The sequence below is a fragment of the Rutidosis leptorrhynchoides genome, chromosome 8 (assembly GCF_046630445.1).
Source record: "Rutidosis leptorrhynchoides isolate AG116_Rl617_1_P2 chromosome 8, CSIRO_AGI_Rlap_v1, whole genome shotgun sequence".
Lineage (NCBI taxonomy): Eukaryota > Viridiplantae > Streptophyta > Magnoliopsida > Asterales > Asteraceae > Rutidosis > Rutidosis leptorrhynchoides.
The window spans coordinates 289,121,486-289,147,290 of record NC_092340.1 but is presented as its reverse complement, the minus strand read 5'-3'; positions in this window follow the sequence as shown (position 1 = coordinate 289,147,290).

The window sequence follows — 25,805 nt, the reverse complement described above, 5'->3', positions numbered from 1 at the left end:
TTAACTTCTCCCGTTCCATTACTTTTACCACTCCTATACTCAATTCCCAAATTCAAAAGATTGTGAAAATGCTTAATCTAGTTCTGATCATTGTCCTTATCCTGACTATCGTAATAATCATTCTCCTTTTCCAACTTCCACCAGAAGAATCTGTTTACTTCTACTCCGCCCTTGAGGTTATAGTGTTTTTAATTCTCCCGTGTCTTTATGTTGCGATAAACATTGATATACACGGTTTGTAATTTATGTGTTGTTATTGGGCTTTATATTTTCCCTTATATTTCGGAGCTCCATGCTCTCATTTTCTCTTCCCGACTTTAAATCAAGCGATCAAGACGTCTCGATTTGTAGTTATGAAGTTTGAAAGAACATAACCAAGTTTATAGGCAGAAATAAAAGGTAATAGCACGATTTGATTTGTTAAATTACCAGTATCACTGAGGGTAGAACTATCAAGAGTATATTTTCTTGATATGTTCGGTGGTTAAGTATAATGAAAGAGTTATGTAACATGGCACATGATGATGGTATGATCTGTGAATCATCATGTTTCAATAGAACTTCTAGCATGACTTACTGTAATATAATCACGTTGGCCAAGTGTCATTATATTATACTAACTCATGCTCAAATTCTTAACACTTCTCCAGAATTCATTCGTAATTATACTTAGATTTTTAGAAGTTTCCAATAAAATACAGAAAGCACGAAGAGGTATATAATTTCAGACAAGAATACTTATGAAAATATCCTCAGAAATATCGAGGATATTTATGATGATATTTTGGGATTTCTAAGTTCGAAGGTTGATGAAGAAAAATTTTCGCAAGATTTTAACATGAGTAAGGAGCAAAACATTCTCTAAAGATTTCATCGGATCCAGAATTACCTGGGTTCTTTGAATACAGAGTTTGATTCTTGTATTGGTCCTTGATCTCCTTCATGGTTTGCTCAATCCGTTTTTCAGTACCAATTTTTCTATCGAGCGTTCCATTCTTTATCATCAAATTTTGGCCATTAAGACCATCTACAGCATGCTGCTTCGTCAGTATTTTCAAAGTTAACGGATCTGAATCATCGGTTATCAACCGAGGGTTTTCAAGAATACTGAAGGTTTTTAGATGATTAAACGCTGATTGTGATCGTCAAGATACAAAGGATGTTTATGATGAAATCAAGGGGCAAACTTGAAGAATTGTTTAGTTTCATATGTTATAATCAGTATTTTAATTCATTTTAATTGTCCAATGTTAGTAGTCCACAGTTGATAGTCCACAGTTAACAGTCCAATAATTCATATATAGCTTAATATATAATATTCGAATTAATTAATACGTATCGTGACCCGTGTACATGTCTCAGACTCGATCACAACTCAAAGTATATATATTATTGTAGAATCAACATCAACCCTGTATAGCGAACTCATGCATTACAGCATATAGAGTGTCTATGGTTATTCCAAATAATATATATAGATGCGTCGATATGATATGTTAAAACTTTGTATACGTGTCCCGATATTTAAAGTGCGTAAAATAAATAACATAAATTAAATGCCGATAAATAAAATTGCGAGAATATAAATTGCGATAAATAAATTGCGATAAATAAAATGTAATCAGTTAGGTAGGAACAGTTGGTTAGGAACAGTTAGCGTGGATTCTTAACAAAATTCTTCTCATAGTTAAATTGTTTGTTTCTAACAAATTTTATTTTGTCCAATATTTTCTTCATTGTGCCACTTGTTAGATTCTGATAGATCAAAATCCAAATATGAAATTGAATGAAAATGGTTATTCTGCAGTGAACGGATACGTATATCAGTGGTTGTGAATAGGATAGTAAATGACTGTTGAATTAGATTTTAAAGAATGTACAGTGTACTTATTAATGTGAAATCTAAATATTCCTCGGGTATTACCTACCCGTTAAAATATTTTCACCAATAATAGTTTGTACGAAAGAATTTTTAATTACAATCTTTATGAAAATATATATACATATATATTTTCTTCAGATGTAATCATGGATTTAATGAGTTAATATAATAAAAATCTCATTTGATTTGCCGTTAGAACTAGAATACATGATCTCTAATACATTAGAGATTACATAATCACCATGAAGAACGAAGATAAATGATGTAGAACGATTCGTTGAACGATGATTAAGTTCGAGGTATGGATTGTGATGTTGAGACGTGTGATGATGAAACTTGGGTTGTTGGTGGCACTGGTGTTGATGTTGGTGATACTGTTGGTGCCGGTGGTGTTGCTGAAGCTGGTAAGTTTTGCACAATATTCTCCAAATTTATTACTCGAGCGCGAAGCTCATTAACTTCTTCCATTACTCCAGGATGATCGTCGGTCGGAACGAGCAGATGAATAAGGTCTCAAATTTTAGATAGAATATAATCGTGGTGAGATACTTTGGAAATGAGTGTGAAGATGGTGTTACGAACAGGTTCGCCGGTAAGTGCTTCAGGTTCTTCGCCAAGAGGAAAATGTGGTGGATGGAAAGGATCACCTTGTTCTTGTCTCCAATGATTAAGTAGACCACGAACCCATCCCCAATTCACCCAAAATTGATGATGGCTGATTGGTTGGTCCATCCCGGTTATACTATCTTCGAAGCTCGAGTCGAAATCCATAACGGAATAGTTGTCGGAATCTAAAGAATTTGAACTAGTTGCAGGTTTCGTCTTGTTCGCTTAGATACAGGGTTTTCGATAAGAAATAATTTTCGGATATCAGATGATATTCTGATTACATAGAATACTTACTTATAGTACAGAAGATCCCGTAGATTATGGAGGTAATTAAGGAAACGTGCCAGACAAGATTTAATGTGATGGGATATGAATTTGTCTGTACACTATCTATGCAATAAAGGCAGTAAGCCGTGTCTAGACTTAGGAATGATAATCAGGTAATTGAAATGATAAACAATACTTATAATATGCAGCTAAGGTCGAAGTCCAGACTCACTAATGCACCCTAACGACTATCAGTTAGATACACTAATGCAAGGCCTGGTTCGCTAAGACTACTGCTCTGATACCACCTGTGGCGAGCCGTCCTAATCCACCTAGACGAAGTCATCAACATTTGGTCCCATTGCGAGGTGCTGTCCTAAATATGCCATGAATGACTCCATGTAATATGAGCAAATGCACAGCAGAAGATTTCTTTCATACCTGAGAATAAACATGCTTTAAAGTGTCAACCAAAAGGTTGGTGAGTTCATAGGTTTATCATAACAGTTATTTCAATATTTTAATAGACCACAAGATTTCCGTTTATCAATATATGTAACTCGCAAGTGTATAAAAGTATTCTATAAGTTGTTGAGCGCTTCGGTAACCATACTTAACAATTAATGTGGCATATTCCCGTTATTATGAAATCTCCCTACAATGTACCAAGTGTAGTAAAAACGAAGTACTATGCAACCGTTTACGATACTAGAGCGACTAGCCCGGTTGGGGTGGTCAAACCCGATAGATCTATCAATAGGATTCACGCTTACATGTTCTTCCAACATGTAAATATTAGTTACCAAGCTATTAGGGAAGATATTCAAAGAAGTACAACTCAACGTAGAATATATTTTAAGTACTTGTGTCTATTTCGTCAAACATAAAAGCAGCGCATGTATTCTCAGTCCAAAAATATATATTGCAAAAGCAATTAAAAAGGGAGCAAATGAAACTCACGATATGATATTTTGTAGTAAAAATATTCATACGACGGAACCGAACAATGCAAAGTTAGCCTCGGATTCACGAACCTATATCATTTATATATACATTAACACATATAATTAACATGTAATAGTAAACAAACCAGTTTGTTAATCATATAATATATTACTTATTAAAGTAGTAATGTATCTATTATTTCCCATGTTATATATATATATATATATATATATATATATATATATATATATATATATATAGGTTATTTTTATATGATTTATGAAAATAGTAAATTTAGATGTACTTATGATATATGTAATAATTACATTTTTATATAACTATCTTTTGTTAAAATAATATTTATAACAATACTAACAAAATGTTTAATAGTACTAATAATAATAATAATAATATTTAAAAATAATAATACTAGTAATAATATAAAAAAAATGATAATAATAATAATAATAATAATAATAATAATAATAATAATAATAATAATAATAATAATAATAATAATAATAATAATAATAATAATAATAATAATAATAATAATAATAATAATAATAAGGATAATAATAGAAAACTACCTCAAAGAATAAGTTCCAAAAATAAGTGCCCTTGCCCGGGCTCGAACCCGTGACCTCTCGCTCACCCGAAGACACCCTAACCATTACTCTATCTTAGTTTTTCTATTTTAAACTGCACGAATATTTCTTTAACATATGAACCCGTTTTATCAATCTCATTATCATCAAACAATTATTATTATCATCATTGTTATCCTAATCATTATCATATTACCATTATCATCATCATCAACTTAACATCATCTAACCATTATCATCATCATCAACTTAACATCATCTAACCATTATTATCATTATCTTCCTTAAACATTTCGTTTGTGGATTCAAGATCAAACATGAGTGTTCGGTTTTTGGCTTAGGTGCTCGAATAGAAATAGGGACGGTTTACTTGCCAGCCCAACAAAGTCCATATAGCACATTCACTTAAAACATGAATGGCCCAAGTGGCCCGATAATTAATTATAGATCATGGCCCAAAAACATGTGTTAACTTTAATTGAACGTGAGATTAGTGGGGGTGGGGTCTGCAACGTATCATCATCATTCACTACTTCTATTTCTCCCTTCTTCATCTTTACATGTCATCACCATCATTGTATTACCAAAATAGAAAACACAACAGCGTAACAGTGGCATGATTACGTAGTGGCATTTAACGAGGGTTTCTTATCATTCATCATGGGTTTTGTGAGAACAATAAAGACGCAGTAATGGGTTTATGTGTGGTGTTTGGACCGGAAATAGAAGCATGGAACACTTGCATTAGCTGTTAACGTGTAGCAAGAAAAAAAAATGTTTTCATGATGGTTTAATGGTTCACGAAGAAAAATAGAACCCGTAAACAGAAGTAAGTGGGAGAGAGATTGAGATGGAGGATGGTGGAGGTTGTGGTGGTTGGTTCATGGTGGTGATTGGAGGTGGCTCGCGGTGGTGTTGTAATCGACTCAAGTTTTTGGGTCTTGATCTTGTTCAACAGTTAGCATAAACAAAAGCTATAATGAATTGTGACGGTGTCGGTTCTTAGTCTCGGTTCTACCATGACAAGTGGGTTTCGAAGGATGATGATCTAGAAGGTTAGTAACGAACAACGAATAGTGAATTATGCAGATGAAAGTTTGATGTTTGTGAATGGAATGAATTGTGTAGTGGTTAACTCTATTATGTTCATATATAATGTTCATAATAATTAATAATTTTAATATAATATTAATTATAATATAAGATAATAATAATAATAATCACATGATTTCATAGTGAAACAGTAAGCACATTAATAATTAGCAGCCTTTCATTTAACCATATGTGCCGACACTTGTATCTGGACCGGGTTTCGTACTCCGTTGTTGATGAGTGGCGGATAAAAGTTCACAGAAAAATCCCAAATTTTTATATTAACTATATTTATTTATTTTGGTCATTATGGTATAAAATTCGAGCATTAATTATTAAATAAAAATTACATTAATTATTCACTCCCAACCCCAAGTAAAATATAAAAAGTTTTAAAATTCAACAAATAGTTCCTAAATGCATTTTTAATAAGCCTATAATTTGTAAAACTCATTTTCGGCTAACCGTTTATTTTAAAATCACATAAGTTTCTTTTTAACTCGTTTACTATCAATCAAATGACAATTGAGTGTTACTTTCGTTTACTAAATAACTTCGAAATCACAAAATATATATTCTATATACTTTATTTATAAATATATACTCTTTAAATAATAATTATTATATATTATTATTATTTTACCACATTAATTATAACAATTACAATATATAATATTTCATATTATTATATATATTAGATATATGCATATCTATTTACAAGTAATCGTATCGTGGGTCGTCGGAAATGGTCAGATGTTAAATGAATTCATTAAAACAGTTCAAAAATTTTGAGACTCAATATTACAGACTTTGCTTATCATCTCGAACCCATATAAAGATTAAGTTTAAATTTGGTCGGAAATTTCCGGGTCATGACATCCAAGACTCCACGAAATCTTCAATACTACACATAAGTGCATCATCTGTATCTTCCGCAGTAAAGTTAACACCTTTTGTCGGAGAATTCTTGCAATTCCTTTGAAAGTTCCCATTTTGATTGCAACCCCAACAAATAGCTTCACTTCGGTCCTTTGATGGATACCTCTTCTTAGATTTCTTCCTACCCTTCTTCTCATCACCACAATCAATTTTTCTACCACGGTTGTCGGCACTTAACAAGGATCCAGATGACGATTCCCCCGAGTTTCTCCTACGAGTGTCTTCACCGAGAATCAAATCCCTAATACCTTCAAATGCTAGCTTAGTAGTTCCCGTATAGCTACTAACCACGGTGACCGTACCCGACCAACTTTCCGATAACGATGAAAGCAAGATTAGTGCTTTTAATTCATCATCAAACTTGAGATCTACCGATTCAAGCCTTGATATAATATTGTTGAATTCGTTGATGTGATCCGTTGCACTCGAACCTTCCCGCATCTTCGTATTGAACAATTGTCACATAAGAAAAACCTTATTCGCCGCCGTAGATTTTTCATACATGTTAAAGAGAGCCTTCAAACATGCAAAAGTTGTTTTCTCATTCATAACGTTATATGCAACGTTCTTGGCAAGAGAGAGAGACTAATCGCACCCAAAGCTTTGCGATCAAAAAGAGAATAATTGGCATCATCCATGCCTTCAGGTTTGATCTCCAACAAGGATTGGTTTAGTTTCTTTTGATACAAGTAATCTTTAATTTGCATCTTCCAAAAGCCGAAGTTTTTTTTCCATCAGACCTACAAATTCTAAATTTCCCGTCTTCCGCCATCTTCCCAACTCGAAACCTTGAGCTGTGATATCAATTGTTCGAATTTATGGACCCAACAATAAGAGTGATTTCCAGAAAATCACGCTCTCACAATAGATAAACGAAGACAATAACAAAGAAAATAAGAACACGATAATTTAACGTGGTCATATGTAATCAACGGTTGATTGCTTTAATTCACAGACCAAACTAGAGAGATTATATTGATAATTTTCGTGATACAATGTATGTATTACAATAGGATGTTTATATAGTAAAAACTGAATAAGAAAACAACTTAGGGACCAAGAAAACTCGATTCTGGAAACTTCTCCCAGTCAGACGCGTGTCGCGACCGAGACCTAGCTCTCCCGGTCGCGATGTCTTGGCCCATACAAGCTTCACGTTCTGTCGTTATGTCGCGATCGCGACATCCTCATTTCGGTCGTGATGTGGCCCTGTTCGTAAGTCTCGATGTCTCGATTGTTTTAATCTCACTCACCAACTCTAACAATATATATGTATCCTTCAAATTCTTCAACTATTTAGTGGCTAAGAACATGATCATTTATGTTAAAACAAAGTTTATTTGATAAAATTATAAATTTTTAATGTCTTCTCTTAATTAAACAAAAATAACGTAACTTTAGATAAGTATTTTGTTAGTTAGATTAGTTTTTATCACTACACATTATTTTAGACCCTTATTACAAGGATATTATGATTAAACAAAACTTTTGCAAAACACACCAACCTTGCTTTTAGTGGTGAAACACTGAAACTCCCTAATATTGGAATGAGTAGGTTACGTTTTATAATAACTAAAATGTATTCTTGCAAACGTATAAGGAATTTAGAGAAAGAAAATCTAAACCAATTATTGACTTACAATAACATTAAACTATTCGAACTACATTTCATGCCAGCAAATAAATAGGCATTTTTTTTATTTACGTGTAATCCATATATTTTTTTATTTTTGAAAAATACGAGTATTTAACATTAAGACCATTCCTTACGCGCGAGAACGATCCAACTTCGTTGGCCGACAATGACCACAACGGTCATTGTGCAGCCATTGTGGTTACCGATGTTGTGCCGTTGTGGGCTGGAACAACGACTAAAGTAACGGTTGTGAAGGGGAGCTATAGGGCTGTGATTGGCTATCCTTATTTGACCATGTAACCGTTGGAAAATTTGGATATATAAAAAAAATTAAACCTTTATATATATACACACACACACATACACACACACACACATAAACACACACACACACTATCCCAATCATTTTTTCTTTAAACATTCTCTCATTCAACAATCATCCATCATTTTTTTCTTAAACATTCTTTCATTTTCCAAACAATCAAAATGTCTTCATCATCTAATAATCAAGAAAATCTGAGAAATCAATTTTCCAATAATCAAAACATTCCATTTTATTATCGATTTCGGGTTTTCTCCCAGAACAAACATGTAGAATCTATTGGCTTGTACCAAAGAATGTTAGACTTTCCACTTTGAGCATGATAAGTCACTATCAAGGCAATACATCTAAGGTAAATGGACATTTAATGCATATAGTACTTGTATAGGATGTTGAGTATCTTTTTGTAGGTGTTAAATGAAGTAAAGTGTCCAAGGAGTGATGTCCAAAACTAATTCAAACGGCTATACAACAGATATATATTTTGGACTGAATCACTTGCGATCGACCCACGGTCGATCGTAGGTCAAGCCGCAGACAATGCTGACCTTTTTATCTCGCCATATAAATAGCAAGATTTAGAGAACTTTGAAAACTTGGTCCTCTTGCATGCTACAAATCAAAATCATCAGAGAATCACAAGAACATAACATTCATACATATGTTTGTGATTAGCAAGAGAAGTTTTATAATCTCATAGATTATAAAAGGGGTGTTTGTAAACTTACTTTCAAATTCTAATCTTTGTAAGTTTGCATAGTGTTGTAATAATCCTTAGAATTGTCTTAGGATTGTCATCACTAGAAAGGGTGAGTCTTTGTACTTTGTAATTAGAAGCATTTGCTAGCTTAGTTATCATCTTCCTTAAAGGGAACTAGGGAGTTGATTAATCTCATTGGATATTAATACTTGTCCAAGTTGAAGACAAGTTGATCTAAGTTGGAGGTAATCTTTCAAAGGGATGGAAGGATTAGGTTTGTTTTCTAAGGAGAAGTACAAGGCTTGTAAATCGGATCTCCACCGAATTTGAAGAAAGGTGCTTAGTGAAGCAAGAAATCCCGATTAGTGAATCGGGGAGTGGATTAAGGTGGATTAGTTAACATCCACCCGAACCACTATAAATTCTTGTGTTTATGCTCTTTACTTTACATTTCGCACTATTACAAACATAAACATACCACACATTTGTTTGAGTTGATTAAGGTGATCAAATATTGTTCAAATCTCATTGATCATCGAAAAAGTTTTAAAAATCGTATTAAGTTACTATTCACCCCCCTCTAGTTACTTACAATTGGTATCAGAGCGGTTGCTCGTACATTTACTCTAGAAACATTTTTGATTGAGTCAAAAATCATTTTGGGCAAAAACCCGAGTCAAACGTTCATGGGATCAAATCAAACGATGGCATACATTGAAATATTTGCTTCATTATTTAACGACCCGTCCAAATCCATCTGAACGAATACATTATATTTGGTTACATCGCGAGGTACTTGACCTCTATATGATACATTTTACAAACATTGCATTCGTTTTGAAAAGACAAACTTTCCTTACATCGAAAGTTGACGATATGCATACCATTTCATAATATATCCAACTATAATTGACTTAACAATAATCTTGATGAACTCGACGACTCGAATGCAACGTCTTTTGAAATATGCCATGAATGACTCCAAGTAATATCACTAAAATGAGCAAATTCACAGCGGAAGATTTCTTTCATACCTGAGAATAAACATGCTTTAAAGTGTCAACCAAAAGGTTGGTTCATGTAACGACCCGGATTTTTCCGACTACTTGATTATACTATTTACATGATTTAATTATTCTGACTTGATAAGCAATAAATTTTAATAAATCTTGAACCTCCGAAAAGAGTTTTACACAAGCTTTTGGTCACCCTTTTATTCCGACGATTCACGAATGTCATAACTTGATTTAATTGTTTAATTGTTTAATTATTGTGTATATATATGGATTTATATATATTTAACTTGAAAATATGATAATTAAATATCTCATTATGTATATTAACAAAGTATTATATATATATTTTCATACTACTAACTTAAAGAGTTTTTAAACAATATATATGCTACTATTTAAACGACGTAATTAACTTATGTTAAAATATATTTACATATAATGTATTACGAGTGTAAATACATCCTTACAAGTATTGAATACACTTTATAATATACCAATACATATAAAGGATATCTATACTAGTATTTTCATTCAATTTCCTCAAGAATTCTACTCACATTCATACGGTATTTTTACCCGTATTATACACAGCTTCTAACAGTATTTACTATTGGTATATACCTATAGAAATCTGCAATTATTTGTGTAATATGTCATCAATGACCTAATCAATTTAATATGTCATCCATGACTTAATACATTTTAACTTATCTTAGATATTTTCACTAAAAATCAAATTTTCAAGCCTATAAATAAGCACCATTTCTAACTCATTTTTACACATTCATTTTCCAAATTTTACTTACAATTTTCACACACACTTGCAAGAACTCTCTCAAGTTTTGTTCTACTACTTCTTTCCAGCAATTTTACATTCTAAACTTGAGGTAAAAACTCTACTTCAACTCTTGTTTAATTCATATGTCTATAGCTATCTATATAAGAGTTTATAAACTAGAACATAGTTTAGTTAATTCTAAACTTGTTCGCAAACAAAGTTAATCCTTCTAACTTGACCTTTAAAAACAACTTAACACATGTTTTATATCTATATGATATACTAAATTAATGAGTTAAAACTTGGAAACACGAAGAACACCGTAAAATCGAACATATGCCGTCGTAGTAAAACCGGGGGCTGGTTTGGGTTGGATAATTAAAAACTATCATAATCTTTGATTTAAAAGTTGTTATTCTGGGACAATTATATTTCATATGAACATGATACTATATCCCAAAATCATGGTTAAACTCAAAATTTAAGTATGTTTTTCAAAATGGTCATCAAGATGTCGTTCTTTCGACGGAAATGACTACCTCTTTCAAATATGGATTATAACTTGTAAATCTAACTATAAACCACCACTTTTTAGTTTAGTTTCACAAATTACAGTTCGTTATGAAACCATAGCAATTTGATTCACTCAAAACGGATTTATAACGAAGAAATTATGGGCAAAACACTATTAGTTAAAAATGGATAATTTGATTACGGGATTAATTCATTAAAATCTATACTAACCATATTCTAGCTAACTTTTCTTGTATTATACATGTATTCTAACATTTCATGGTTACGCAATATGTCGGATAAATCGAAAGACACCACATACACAATACGTTTAACTACAATAGCGGTATTGTGGGTCATGATTGGGTCTTATACAACACGTGTATACTATGTACTATTAACTGTGGACTACTAATTGTGGACTACTAGCATTGGAATGCTAACTTGACAACTTAAACAATCACACGTGATTGAAAATATAAACTTAAACAATCACACGTGATTGAAAATAAGAAATTAAACAATCACATGTGATTGAAGATATGATATGAATAATAGTTGTATTACATTTTGATATACATATATATTTGTTACAGGTTCGTAAATCCAAGGATGACGACCATATTTTTAATAAGTTGAAAACTTATTATTAATATACTTTTACTATCGTGAGTATATAATCCCATTTTTAAACTTTAAAATATTTTGGGATGAGAATACATGCATTTTATGTTTTACGCCATGGACACAAGTACTTAAAATATATTCTACGTTGAGTTGTACCACTTTGCATATCTTTCCTAATAGCTTGGTAACTAATATTTACATGTTGTAAGAACATGTAAGCGCGAATCCTATTGATAGATCTATCGGGTTTGACAACCCCAATCGGGCTAGTCGCTCTAGTATCGTAAACGATTGAATAGTACTTCGTTTTTACTACACTTGGTACAGTGTAGGGAGATTTCATAATAAAGGGAATATGCCACATTAATGGTTAAGTATGGTTACCGAAGCGCTCAACAACTTATAGAATATCTTTATTGAAATATTTATAACTATGAAATCTTGTGGTCTATATTTATATCGATGATAGCTTTAAACCTATATATCTCACCAACCCTTGTGTTGACTGTTTAAGCATGTTTATTCTCAGGTCCTTAAGAAAGTCTTCCACTGTTGCATTATCTGAGCAAGCTGTGCATGGAGTCTCATGCTTTTAATTAAATAAAGTGTTGCATTCAATAAAACCTTTGTCATGTATTATATTCGACTGTTATGTCACGTATGTATTATTTGAAAACCGATGTATCATGGGAATTATTCTTTAAATAATTGCCCAATTGCTTAAAACATGCATTATGTATAATAATGGTGTGCTTTTTATGAAACGAATGCAATATTTTCTAAAATGTAACATATAGAGGTCAAATACCTCGCTATGGGACCAATGAATAACGTAGTGCGTTTATAGTAATATGGACGGGTCATTTCAGTTCATCCTCTCGATTGAGGTGTTTTCAAGAATCATGAAAGGTTTGAACGCAGATTGTAATCGTCAAGATACAAATGAGGTTTAAGATGAAATCAAGTGGCAAACTTGAAGAAATGTTTAGTTTCATATGTTATAATCAATATTTTAATTCATTTTAATTGTCCAATGTTGGTAGTCCACAGTTAGTAGTCCACAGTTAGTAATTCAATAATTCACATATAGTTTAATATATAATATTCGAATTAATTAATATATATCGTGACCCGTTGTATACATGTCTCAGACTCGATCACAACTCAAAGTATATATATTATTTTAGAATCAACCTCATACCTGTATAGCTAACTCGATCATTACCGCATATAGAGTGTCTATGGTTATTCTAAATAATATATATAGATGCATCGATATGATATGTCAAAACCTTGTATACGTGTCCCGATATTTAAAGTGCGTAAAATAAATAACAGAAATTAAATGACAATAAATAAAATTGCGAGAATTAAATTGCGATAAAATAAATTGCGATAATTAAAATGTAATAAGAAATTAGCAGTTAGCTAGGAACAGTTAGCTAGGATTTTGTTAGCGTGGATTCTTAACAAAATTTCTCATAGTTAATTTGTTTGTTTCCAACAAGTTTTATTTTGTCCAATGTTTTCTTCATTATGCCACTTGTCCAATGTTTTCTTCATTCTTAACAATGTTTTCTTCATTATGCCAATCGAGAGGATGAACCAACGTTTTGGTTGACACTTTAAAGCATGTTTATTCTCAGGTATGAAAGAAATCTTCCACTGTGCATTTGCTCATTTTAGAGATATTACTTGGAGTCATTCATGGAATATTTCAAAAGACATTGCATTCGAGTCGTCGAGTTCATTAAGATTATTGTTAAGTCAATTATAGTTGGATATATTATGAAATGGTATGCATATCATCAACTTTCAATGTAAGGAAAGTTTGTCTTTTCAAAACGAATGCAATGTTTGTAAAGTGTATCATATGGAGGTCAAGTACCTCACGATGTAACCAAATGTAATGTATTCGTCCAGATGGATTAGGACGGGTCGTTAAATAATGAAGCACCAATCTTTGATAGAGAAGATGTCTATGTGTGGAAGATAAGATTCGAGATCTATGTCAAATCTAAGGATTATGACGTGGAGAATCATCAAGGGAGAAAACCTTGTTTCTCAAGAGTCTTCAAACATGGTGAAATCAACATTCCAAAATAATGAAGTAGTGAACAAAATACTAAAGCAATTTGATGCTATATCACTACTTCATAGAGTTCTTCCTAGTGAAGAAAGGGTTAAAATGCTTTCATGTGAAAGTGTAAAGGAATGTTGGGATACTATATGTCCTCAAGTAGAAGAAGTCTTTAGTTGCTCAATGAAGAATGGGTTTGAGAAAAAGGTAATAAGACTTGAATGTCTTGGTAGGAATTGGTTGATTGATTAAGATGGAGATGAAGATAAAGACTTATGTCTCATTGGTTCAAGATACTCTCCAAGTCAAGATGCTCGTAATGAGGATGAGGTTGAATCGTGCTATCAAGGAGAAGAAGGTGAAAGCTCAAACGTTCAGAGCGATGAGGTACATGTATTCTATCCTTCTAATTATGAATATTTGCAAGATGAGTACAAAGCGGTGAAATTTGTGTATACTAGAAGTTTACAAAGTAAAATTGTCGGAAAAAGAATTACAAAAGGTAAATCAACTCAACAAAATTTTAAGTGATGAAAACAATTATTTGAAAAGATCTTTAAATGTTAAAAATTATTTAAAGACAAAATTGTTTTAAAAACTAATCACAATTCTAGTAAACACAAATAATGTAATCTAAGTTCAAGGTCAATAACAAAAAGGTTGAAAACCTAGGAAAGGTAAACAAATCTAGCAAGTCTATAGGAGCGATAAGTCAAAGGTTGGGTAATCTTAGAATAAATGAGAATCAATGATCAAATTTTAAGAAAAGAGGATTGTATATTTAAAACTTAAATGTGTTTTAAGTTAATGTGTCATTATTTCAAAAGTTTCACATCCTCTAAATGATTAAAAGGATTTCTCAATAAGATTATGCTTAACTTAGGAATGAATGTTTGCTTGAGTGAATTGCATGCTAGTTGTAGGACAATGTGCCTTATTTGTATAATCTATGTGTAACTATATATATAAATATACATACATGCCTACATATGTGTCATTGATGATGAAACATCGGTTGGATGTGATCATACAATGTTAAGCAAAGAAAACGTGTCCTCAAGTATTCTATAGAAACGAAAAAATCACCAAAATGCGCTCGATGTGAAGAAACGAACAAGAAACGGTCAACCCACGGCGGACCGCATAATCAACCACAAGAATTATCCACGGCCCAACCCACGGTCGACCGTAGTTCGACTGCACGGGTACTGACTGCCTTTATATCCTTGTTCTAGTCTCATTCCGTATTTTATTCAAAATCGTTTTTATTCTCCTCTCCTTCACGGTTCAAGATCTTCAACCGCACACCAACGAATCTGCTCCTTCTAATCCTTAATCTTCAATCTCGGTAAGATTAATCTATGAATTCTCCTTGTTCAGTTGTGTTACTATGATGAATTCTTCAAACATTGCTTGAAGAAACCCTAATTCGAAATTCCCACTCAAATTGATGCTAATAATCAAGTGTGTTCATGAAAACAGCAAAAACCTTTGAAATCATGATTAACATTGCATTAATTTAAGATTTGAATTCTAGGGTTCATCATATAACTAGATTAGGTTTTCATAAGTTCATTGTTCACATGATTTAAACACATTGTCACTAATGAAGAGTAATAATGTACAAATTGGTAACATCAAAACACATATGTTGATGAAAATCAAATTTACAATTGTTTATTGATGAAACTCAAATTTGCAAAACACGAATCCATGTGAACATTATGAAAACCACTAATAATCTAAAGTGCAATCGCATTATCACCAAAAGAGGGTGAGAATGTGAAGAATGTTAACATCAAAACATTAGGTATTGATGATAACTAAGTTTGCAAATCATTGTGTTATATGAATATTGAGAGATTATATGTTCATATATCTTGCAAACACACTCTTACCGAAAGAGGGTAAGAATGTGAAGAAAGTTTGTGACGCCCCGTACAAAATCAACGTGTACGGATCATCAACAACAGGATCTTTACACGGTTACCACAATATATTCTGTTTTAAAACAAGTTTTGCATTCATGAAAAGGGTGACGTTTTTACCAACGTCAAATGTTTTACAAAAGTTGACGTCTTTACCAATGTCAAATGTTTTACAAAAGATGACGTCTTTACCAACGCCAAATGTTTTACAAAAGATAACGTGCTTCTACGAATAGAGAGCATTAACATAAGTGTGTGACACAAAGGTCCTTACAAAAACCATTGTTCAAATGTAACATAAGTTGTGAATGCAAAGTAAAAGTTCCATGATTGAGACATCTCTAAACAATGCAGCGAAAGTCTAAAAGAGCGAGTCTGTAACAGCAAGTCTATAACACCAAGACTATAACAGCAAGTCTAACAGTGGAAGCAACAACGTCTAAGAACCTGAGAAATACATGCTTTAAAAAGTTAACACGAATGTTGGTAAGCTATAGTTTGATTGTAAACGATAATGTAATGTAGACCACGAGATTTCGTATTCGAAACAGTATCTCAAATCCGTATGATAAGGTATATGCTTGTCCGTGGGCACCCGGTAACTAACTTAACGTAAAATAAATATCACCCCCTAAAAGTACACTTGGCGAGTGCGTATGTTCTCGAAGTATTAGACACCCGTTGAATGCTAAAGCGACTAGCCCGAGTGAGGATGTCAAACCCTATAGATCCATATCTAAGATTCGCGTCTACCGGTTCATAAACCAATAGTTAAACGTTACCGAGCTAAGGGGAATCTTTGTGCTGTTATGTCACCCACACATATATAAATTTTAAGTACTAGTATGAAAAACATAAAAAGCGCATGTATTCTCAATCCCAAAAATATTTAAAGTAAAAAGGGAGCTATAACTCACAGTGAATGTGCGGTAAAATCGATACGCAAATGTAAGCAAGTAGTAAGTCGGTCCAAACAAGTAAGTTGGTCGATCCAAAAGGTCCTCAACCTAAGTCAATGGTTACTAAATCAGTAAATCATCCCCAAAAGTTTAAAAGTAAATAAGTTAAGTCTTAAGTATCATCATCGTCATCATCATTCGTAAAAGATAAAGTAAGTTTTCAACGAGAATAAAGATCGAAACAAAGGTCTGATTCGGACAGCTGCTACGACCTCTATACAAACTGAAATGACGCGCGGCCAGTGGACAAGGCTCCGTTTGTGAGTCCTCTTACCTCTATCCAATTTTCAGATCCTAACTCGATGTCGTTTGACCGTGGCAACAGTTCAAGCGCGAGTAGGTCAGAAATTCCAGCACGTCATTACTAAGGCGTAGTGATTTTCAGAAGGCTATAAATTCTAAACAGTATATCGGATTTAGGCGAGTCTTAAACGAAAAGTAATCTACGCGAATCGAAATATCTGAAAATCAACTTTTCAGAAGTCCCAGGAGTCTGATCAGACCCTGAAAAACAGATACAAGTGCTCCGGTGGGTTTCTTGGTGTTTGATGCTCATCACGGTTCTCATCCTTGATGCGTATAAGCCTCAAGTGTACAACTCTTTGATGTTTTAGCATCATTATGAACAAGTTTTAACCATAAACACACAACTAAAAGTAAAAGCTAACTTTCTATAAGTTTTGAACATCAAAGTTGTCTCTTTATTGTATAAACACAATAAAGCTTCAACCATTGTCCTTTTAACACAAGTTTATGCATCTTCATTATATGAGATGATGAAGACTTGATTTTTATCACCATAAAAATCATAAAAAGGTTCCAAGTAAGTGAGATCTACAGTAATAACTTAGATCTCAAGTGTTAAGAAACCCTAAGCTAGAAAGCTTGGATTTTTACATGATTAATGAGACCATAAGCTAGAGAGCTAAGATCTAGTAAAAGTAATGAGATCATAAACTTAAAAAGTTTAGATCTAAACAAAATAATGAAACCCTAAGCTAGAAAGCTTGGATCTTTAATGTTCTTGAAGATCCTTAAAGCAAAAAGCTAGATCTACAAGTTACATGAAGATCATAAACACAAGTTTTGATCTTTTAACAAAATAAAGTGATCTTAAGCTTCAAAACTTAGATCCAACAAAGTAAGGAAGATTCGAAGCTAAAAAGCTTGAATCTTTCATGTTCTTGAAAGATTCAAATCAAATTTTGAATCTACAAAGTATAACAAGATCAAAAAACTAAAAAGCTTGAACCTTTGATGATGATGATGATGTCAAAATTAAAGAAGAAGAAAAAGAAGAAATAAAATTCAAAAACTTACAATTTTAGTGTGAGAAAGACTAGAGAGAGAATTAGAGAGCAAGTGTGTGTAAAATGAGAATGAGATCAAGTGTGAAATGGAAGAATGAGGCTTGTATTTATAGTGGTGGAGGTGGGGGTTTGGCCATGGGTTTAGGGGATAAGGGGGGAACAAACTTTGCTTTTTGCTTGGTAGTGGTCTAAAAGTGGTGCTTGTTGTTGGGATCCCATGCAACATATGTAGTAATAGCTAACAAAAATGCTAGTATGTTGGCTCATCTTAATGGGTTTTTGTCCTATATCTTAATGGATCATAAATCCATTAAAGTTGGGATAATTTAATGGTCCATTAACTAGAGTAGGGTGGGTCTAAGTCCATTAAGGTAAAAAGTCCAATAAGACTAACTAGTGTGCGTTAGTAAATTACTAAGCGTAATTAAGCAACCAATAAGCCAAGTAATTGTTATTAATAAATAACAATTAGTATTACGTAGTCATAATATTCCAATTATGACAAAAGTTAAACGTGTACAAAGAAAGTAGCTCGTTCAAAACGACAAGTGACACTAACGGTCGTATAAGCATTCGATGATCAAGTTAAGTAACTAAGTACTTAATAACACGATGTAAGGTATTAACGAAAGTAATTAATCGTGAATAAAGATCCCAGAGCATAAACTAGCTTAGTACGCACGTATATGCAGATTCGTGAAAGTATAGAGCATAAAAATATAAGTCGAAAAAGTCGGGTCGTTACATTACCCACCCGTTAAAGAAAATTTCATCCCGAAATTTTGTGGAGTGACTAACAACGGTACCTAATTTGAAGAAGAAGGAGCGTATCAAAGTTCCGAGAGACTCGTGGACTCAGAAGTGAGCTATTTACCTTGAAAGATACTTGGGCGTATAAAAGTAAGAATAGGTATATGCCATTAATTAAGTCCGTTGACCCTAAGATCAACAAATTGATCTCTTTCTTGTTAACATGAGTATGTCATCTGAATATATATATACAAAAGGAAAGATAATGTTTTTAGCCTTACAGGCATCTTCAGTAAGCTGGGTGCATGAAATGCATCATGGATGTTACCAACTCATCTAAAAATTGAGCGCTTATGTCGCAATACAAAGCTTACAGGCAGAATGGAAAACATGGTGATCACAACCATGTGATTTGATGTCTGGATAGTGTTAGCCACGGATTTTACTAATCCCTTAATTTTGGAAGAAGACCATAGGCATAAAGAACCTGATATTTAAGAAACGTTTCAAATGAATTGAAATTTTTGCTGAGAGTGACTAATCAGACTTGCATGCAATGCAAGCCATAATTATTTATAGTGTCTTCATGATGGTCTGAACGTACAATGAAAGATATCACCCAGTTTAACATACCGCATGTGAACTTATCCTGGGATGGAATGAAAGCACAGTTCCAAAATGTAACTATATGCTGTCAGTTACATGCTGAAGTTAGCATTAACATCGAATAGAACAACATATAGTTGCAACCAACGAAGGAAGAAATATATAGAGTAACCACATCAGTGTTATAGATGTTTTAAGCAGTCCCTTCTAAGAGGATAACAAGATTCATAGATTTTTAAAGTATTTTACATTACATTTTCAAAAGAAAATCGCACGAAAGGTGTGATCTTTGAACGAGAGTGAATTCTTTGTACAACGAGCGAGTTGACCTAAATTTATCCTTATACTTAAGGGGATGCGCAGATGAGAAGATACGTAAGCCATTGGTCATAAAGAATGGTTTACTCCAAGTGAAAAGAATCTCAAAAATGATTTCTTGTAACTCAACATACTGGATCATACTGGATAATTAGCCGTGAAATATTGAGAGTAGAAACCCACCTAGTGCCTTTCCTACAATAGGGTGACCACTGAGTGTACCTCAGAAAACTGATTTATCGGCCCGCTTTTTTGCCATGTCTAACCTTAAAAGGAACATTTTATGAGCGCAAAGACTTCCTAACAAATTTTATAAAACTGCCATCCAAAGTGGCTCAAGAGTTTTTAACAAAGATCTTAATGGTAAGCTTCATCCCTAACGGAGGGCGAGAAGAAGTGTGATCCATACCTGTGGTGTAGACTAATATGAAAACCTTTAATAAAACCAACCAAGGAAGTTTTGAAAACCCTTTAAACATTTGATGTGACAACATAAACGGAACGAAGTTCCTAGTAAATTTAGAAGTATGTACAACGTGTATCATTTTGCACAAAACTATTCGACTTAAGTTAAACAACTCAATAAAGGAGCGATTTTTAAATAATTTGAAGGTATAACTTAGCATGTACTAACCAAAATAAGTAAAGGTAAATTTATTACTTAATTATATACATACATATATGATTTTATAAATCGCATAAGTGACAGAAAAATTTTATTACTTTCATTTGTCCATAAATCTCGTGAGAACTGCACAAATAAACAACGTGTAAAAATTTTGATAAACATAGTTTTTCGTATTTCAGAGGTTACGAGTTGAAAAAGATCGAGTGAAAAATCTTTGAATCATCGGGTGACGTGTCACTAGGTAATGAAAACTAATGAATTAAATGTAGTTTTGATAATTATCAGGACATAAGTATTTGGGCCAAAAATGTTCACGTGCGAAGCCGTTGCTAAAAAATGAGGTATGAAGGATAGAGCATGAGGATGAGAAGTTAATCGCTTCTTGACTTTGCAAAATGTCAACCAGGTTATGGCTAATATTAAAGTCGGAATACTGATGGTGGTAATATCACTAAATGAGAATCTCTTGAAATAAGTCAGGCCTTAGAGTTATGTAAGAAAGAGCATCGTTCCAACAGGTGTGGCAAATAAGATCCCTGTGGTAAATAGTTGTGAATGGTTTAAGTGTTAGTGGATGCCCAAAGGCTCTTCATGATGTGGCAGTAAGTGCCTTTATCACACACACACACACATGAATCTCTCGATATTGAAGGTTGTAAAGTCTTCATGATGACTTGGATACGAATAACACAAAAAAATTATATAACAAGCAACGAAAATTTATAGAAATCGTTTAAGGTGACAATGTAAGAAAAGAAACGAAGTTCTTAGTAACTAGAGTTATGGTACAACATGTACTATTCTAAGTAAAATATCTTTTGAATAAAAGAATTGATTTGTAAAAGTGAAAGTAAAATTTCATATGTACTAGTCAAGAATAAGTAATTATTTACATTATTATATATAACATATATTGTTCTACAATTTGTACGAATGTTAATAAAATAAATTTTTATAAAACTTTGAGAGGATCGCACAGTAAGATAGTGTGTGTAAAATTTTGGCAAACAAAATTTTCATATTTCGGAGGTTACAAGTTGGGAAAAAAAGATTGATGAGGATCGAGTAAAAGATTTTTAAAAATTTCGGGTGATATTTGAGCAATAATGTTACGAGGTAATGAAAACTATTGAATTTAAATGTGGTTGATGACTATTAGTAGGACATAAGTCCTTCGACCAAAAATGCTTAAGTGTGAAGCTATTGCTTATAAGTGAGATAAGAATGGGAGAGTATGAGGATGAGAATTAACCACCCATTGATTTTGGAAAATTTCAAACTGGTATGACTAATATCGAGGTAGGAAGGATGATGGTGTGATTATCATCAAATAAGAAATCTCTCTGAATAAGTTAGGATATAGAGTCGCGTAAGAATGAGTATCAAATAAGATTCTTGGGTAGTCTTTAATATATAATTTGAATCGTTGAAGTGACGGGATACAATTTCCTTTATGTATCGTTTGTGCAAATTTGTCCATTGTATCAGTTTCTTTCATGGCTAGAAAGTGAGCAGTTTTGGTGAGATGGTCAATAATAACCCAGATAGTGTCTTAACCGCCTACCGTTTTCGGTAGCTTCGTGATGAAATCCATTGTTATTCCTTCCCATTTCCATTGTGGGATTTCGGGTTATTGAAGTAACCCAGATGGCTTTTGGTGTTCGGCTTTGACCTTGGAACAAGTCAGACACTTCCCAACGTAAATAGCAACATCCTTCTTGAGGTTTGGCCACCAATATTGTTCCTTGAGATCGTGGTACATCTTACCAGCTCCGGGATGAATCGAATACCGTGACTTATGGGCCTCGTCTAGAATAAGGCTTCATAAATCTCCATAACTAGGTACGCCCTTTTCTCATGACCTTTTGTGCCTTCATGCAACTAATAAGGTTTAGCTTCGGGCTATTCCTCTCCCCGTAAACTATTAATGGCTCACCATTCTCTCGAGGTATACGAATAATCTTCTCACTATAAATAACCTTCGCTTTTCATCCTTAAAAGCCAGTCCGTTCCAACTATTTCATCAAAGCTTCCTAACTTGGTGAGTATTAGGTTAATCCTAAAGTCCATTCCAACTATTACATCAAGCTTCCCAAATTGATGGGTGTTAGGTTAATCTTAAGGTTTATTCCAACCAAATCTTATTATACTACCGTAAAAAATTCTACCAATCTTCTCAAATAACATCTGTTTGTGCATAGGTAACTAATCCTTTCCAACTACTACTTTAAAACTTCCAAGTTTTGTTGACATGAGGTCACCTCCAAATGACCCACCCGTTAATTTTAAGGTGCTACCTTAAATTATCCCTCTATCTCTGCCAGCTTACCATTAGCTTATCCTATAGAATACTTAACTATCATAGTTGTTAATGGATTATTAGTCATAGCACTAAGGTTCTTAGATATAAGGTTTCTATCGCTCTAGTATTAAATAACTTCGAGACAATAAAACGTTGTGACGAAACGTACCCTAACTAAATTCAGGATCCATGCGAGTCTCCATAGCTGAGATAACGATTTCTCTACCGCAAGTAAGTCCAAAGTTTTTCCTATTTGAGAACTTTTTCCTTAAGTGTCCATGGTGTCTATATCTATAACAAATTTTTGGGTTATCAATTCTGCAATCAAGGCCCTTCTTGTACAGTATCTGGGCTACGTGGTTATTATTTCCCTACCTCTAACAGACCATAATGCGTATACTCAAGTGGTTCCTACCAAAATTTTCTTTAAATCACTTCATATTCCTTATGTAATAACATTAGAATTTATGCATGATTTACTTCGATATAATCACGCTGGCCGGGTGTCATTATATTGTACTAAATTGTACGTTCATTCCAATATCACTCCATATGGTCAATGTAACGTGATCACTTCAAGTTCTACTCAATTTCATCTAACGGTGCTTTATCTATGCTATCTCAAAACAAAATCTACATAATTAATCTCACAACTTCTCAGTGTGGGTGCGTAGGTTCCGTAGGTCATGCATCAATGCCTAAATGTCCCGAAATTTTTCTTCAAAATGTTTGGGTTCAGGTAATGTCGTTAGGTTCCTTTCTAGAAATTCAATATGGGTCTCGTGTCAAGTTGTACGTGTAGCAAGTAGTAATACGGTATGTCTTGAGGTGACTCCCAAGTCTTTGGGTATGGCTGAGAATCAGTGGAAGACACTATGATCTTGTGAAAGGAGATGCCTTCCCGACTTCTCCAATGCCTAAGAGTGTTAGGGACCTAAGTCCAGAAGTGTCGTTAGATCGTCGAGTAGTGGTGAAGGATGAAAGAGATAAGTGACGGTCATGAAAGCGTACGGGATACGGGTCAACATGCGGAAACTGAACAACCTTCTAATGTTCATACGTTGTACGCGGCTAATTAGGGTGAGTTCGGAGGTGGGGCGAGGTGCGGTTATTCCGACAAGTCCTCACATATCTCCTTCTCCGAGGATCAACTTTAGTGGGCGTGTAATCCGAGGGGTACTCTTCCTAGATTGCGTGAAGTAATATTTCGATCTCTGGAACGGTGGTAACAGGTGGGCTACAATACTAGTCCTTAGGGTTAGACGAGTGGGAAAAGGGTTCAGAAAAATATCTAAACTAGGAAAGATATATTTTCCAAGTCGGTACAGCGAATACTAGACATGTAGCAAGAAACAGCAGCCTAGATCATCTATAGCAATACATAGGATGGAAATAATAACAGTATCATACCGAAGTAACATGCAATCAAAAGCAGATAGTAGCATGCAGTAGCGAGAATAAGCAATAGCATACAGCAAGATCATATAGCAGTAAAAGTAAGCAGTAGCATGCAGCAGTTCTGCAGAAACAAGTAAACGAGCAAGTTGTAGATTAGTCCTATTGGTGAATCCTACTCGACTCGGTCAAGACACACTAATGCAACCTGATTCTCTACAACTAATGCTCTGATACCAAATGTGACGCCCCGTACAAAATCAACGTGTACGGATTATCAACAACATGATCTTTACACAGTTACCACATTATATGCTGTTTTAAAACAAGTTTTGCATTCATGAAAAGGGTGACGTTTTTACCAACGTCAAATGTTTTACAAAAGTTGACGTCTTTACCAACGTCAAATGTTTTACAAAAGATGACGTCTTTACCAACGCCAAATGTTTTACAAAATATAACGTGCTTCTACGAATAGAGAGCATTAACATAAGTACGTGACACAAAGGTCATTACAAAAACCATTGTTCAAATGTAACATAAGTTGTGAATGCAAAGTAAAAATTCCATGATTGAGACATCTCTAAACAATGCAGCGGAAGTCTAACACAGCGAGTCTGTAACAACAAGTCTATAACACCAAGATTATAGCAGCAAGTCTAACAGCGGAAGCAACAACGTCTAAGCACCTGAGAAATACATGCTTTAAAAAGTCAACACGAATGTTGGTGAGCTATAGTTTGATTGTAAACAACAATGTAATGTAGACCACGAGATTTCTTATTCGAAACAGTATCTCAAATCCGTATGATAAGGTATATGCTTGTCCGTGGGCACCCGGTAACTAACTTAACATAAAATAAATATCACCCCTTAAAAGTACACTTGGCGAGTGCGTATGTTCTCGAAGTATTAGACACCCTTTGAATGCTAGCGCGACTAGCCCGAGTGGGGATGTCAAACTCTATGGATCCATATCTAAGATTCGCGTCTACCGGTTCATAAACCAATAGTTAAACATTACCGAGCTAAGGGGAATCTTTGTGCCGTTATGTCACCCACACATATATAAAGTTTAAGTACTCGTGTCTAGTATGAAAAACATAAAAATCGCATGTATTCTCAGTCCCAAAAATATTTAAAGTAAAAAGGGAGCTATAACTCACAGTGAATGTGCGGTAAAATCGATACGCAAATGTAAGCAAGTAGTAAGTCGGTCCAAACAAGTAAGTTGGTCGATCCAAAAGGTCCTCAACCTAAGTCAATGGTTACTAAGTCAGTAAATCGTCCCCAAAAGTTTAAAAGTAAATAAGTTAAGTCTTAATATCATCATCGTCATCATCATCATTCGTAAAAGATAAAGTAAGTTTTCATCGAGAATAGAGATTGAAACAAAGGGCTGAATTCAGATAGCTCCTACGACCTCTATATAAACTGAAATGACGCGCGGCCAGTGGCCAAAGCTCCGTTTGTGAGTCCTCTTACCATTATCCAATTTTCAGATCCTAAATCGATGTCGTTTGACTGTGCCGACAGTTCAAGCGCGAGTAGGTCAGAAATTTTAGCACGTCGTTACGAAGGCGTAGTGATTTTCG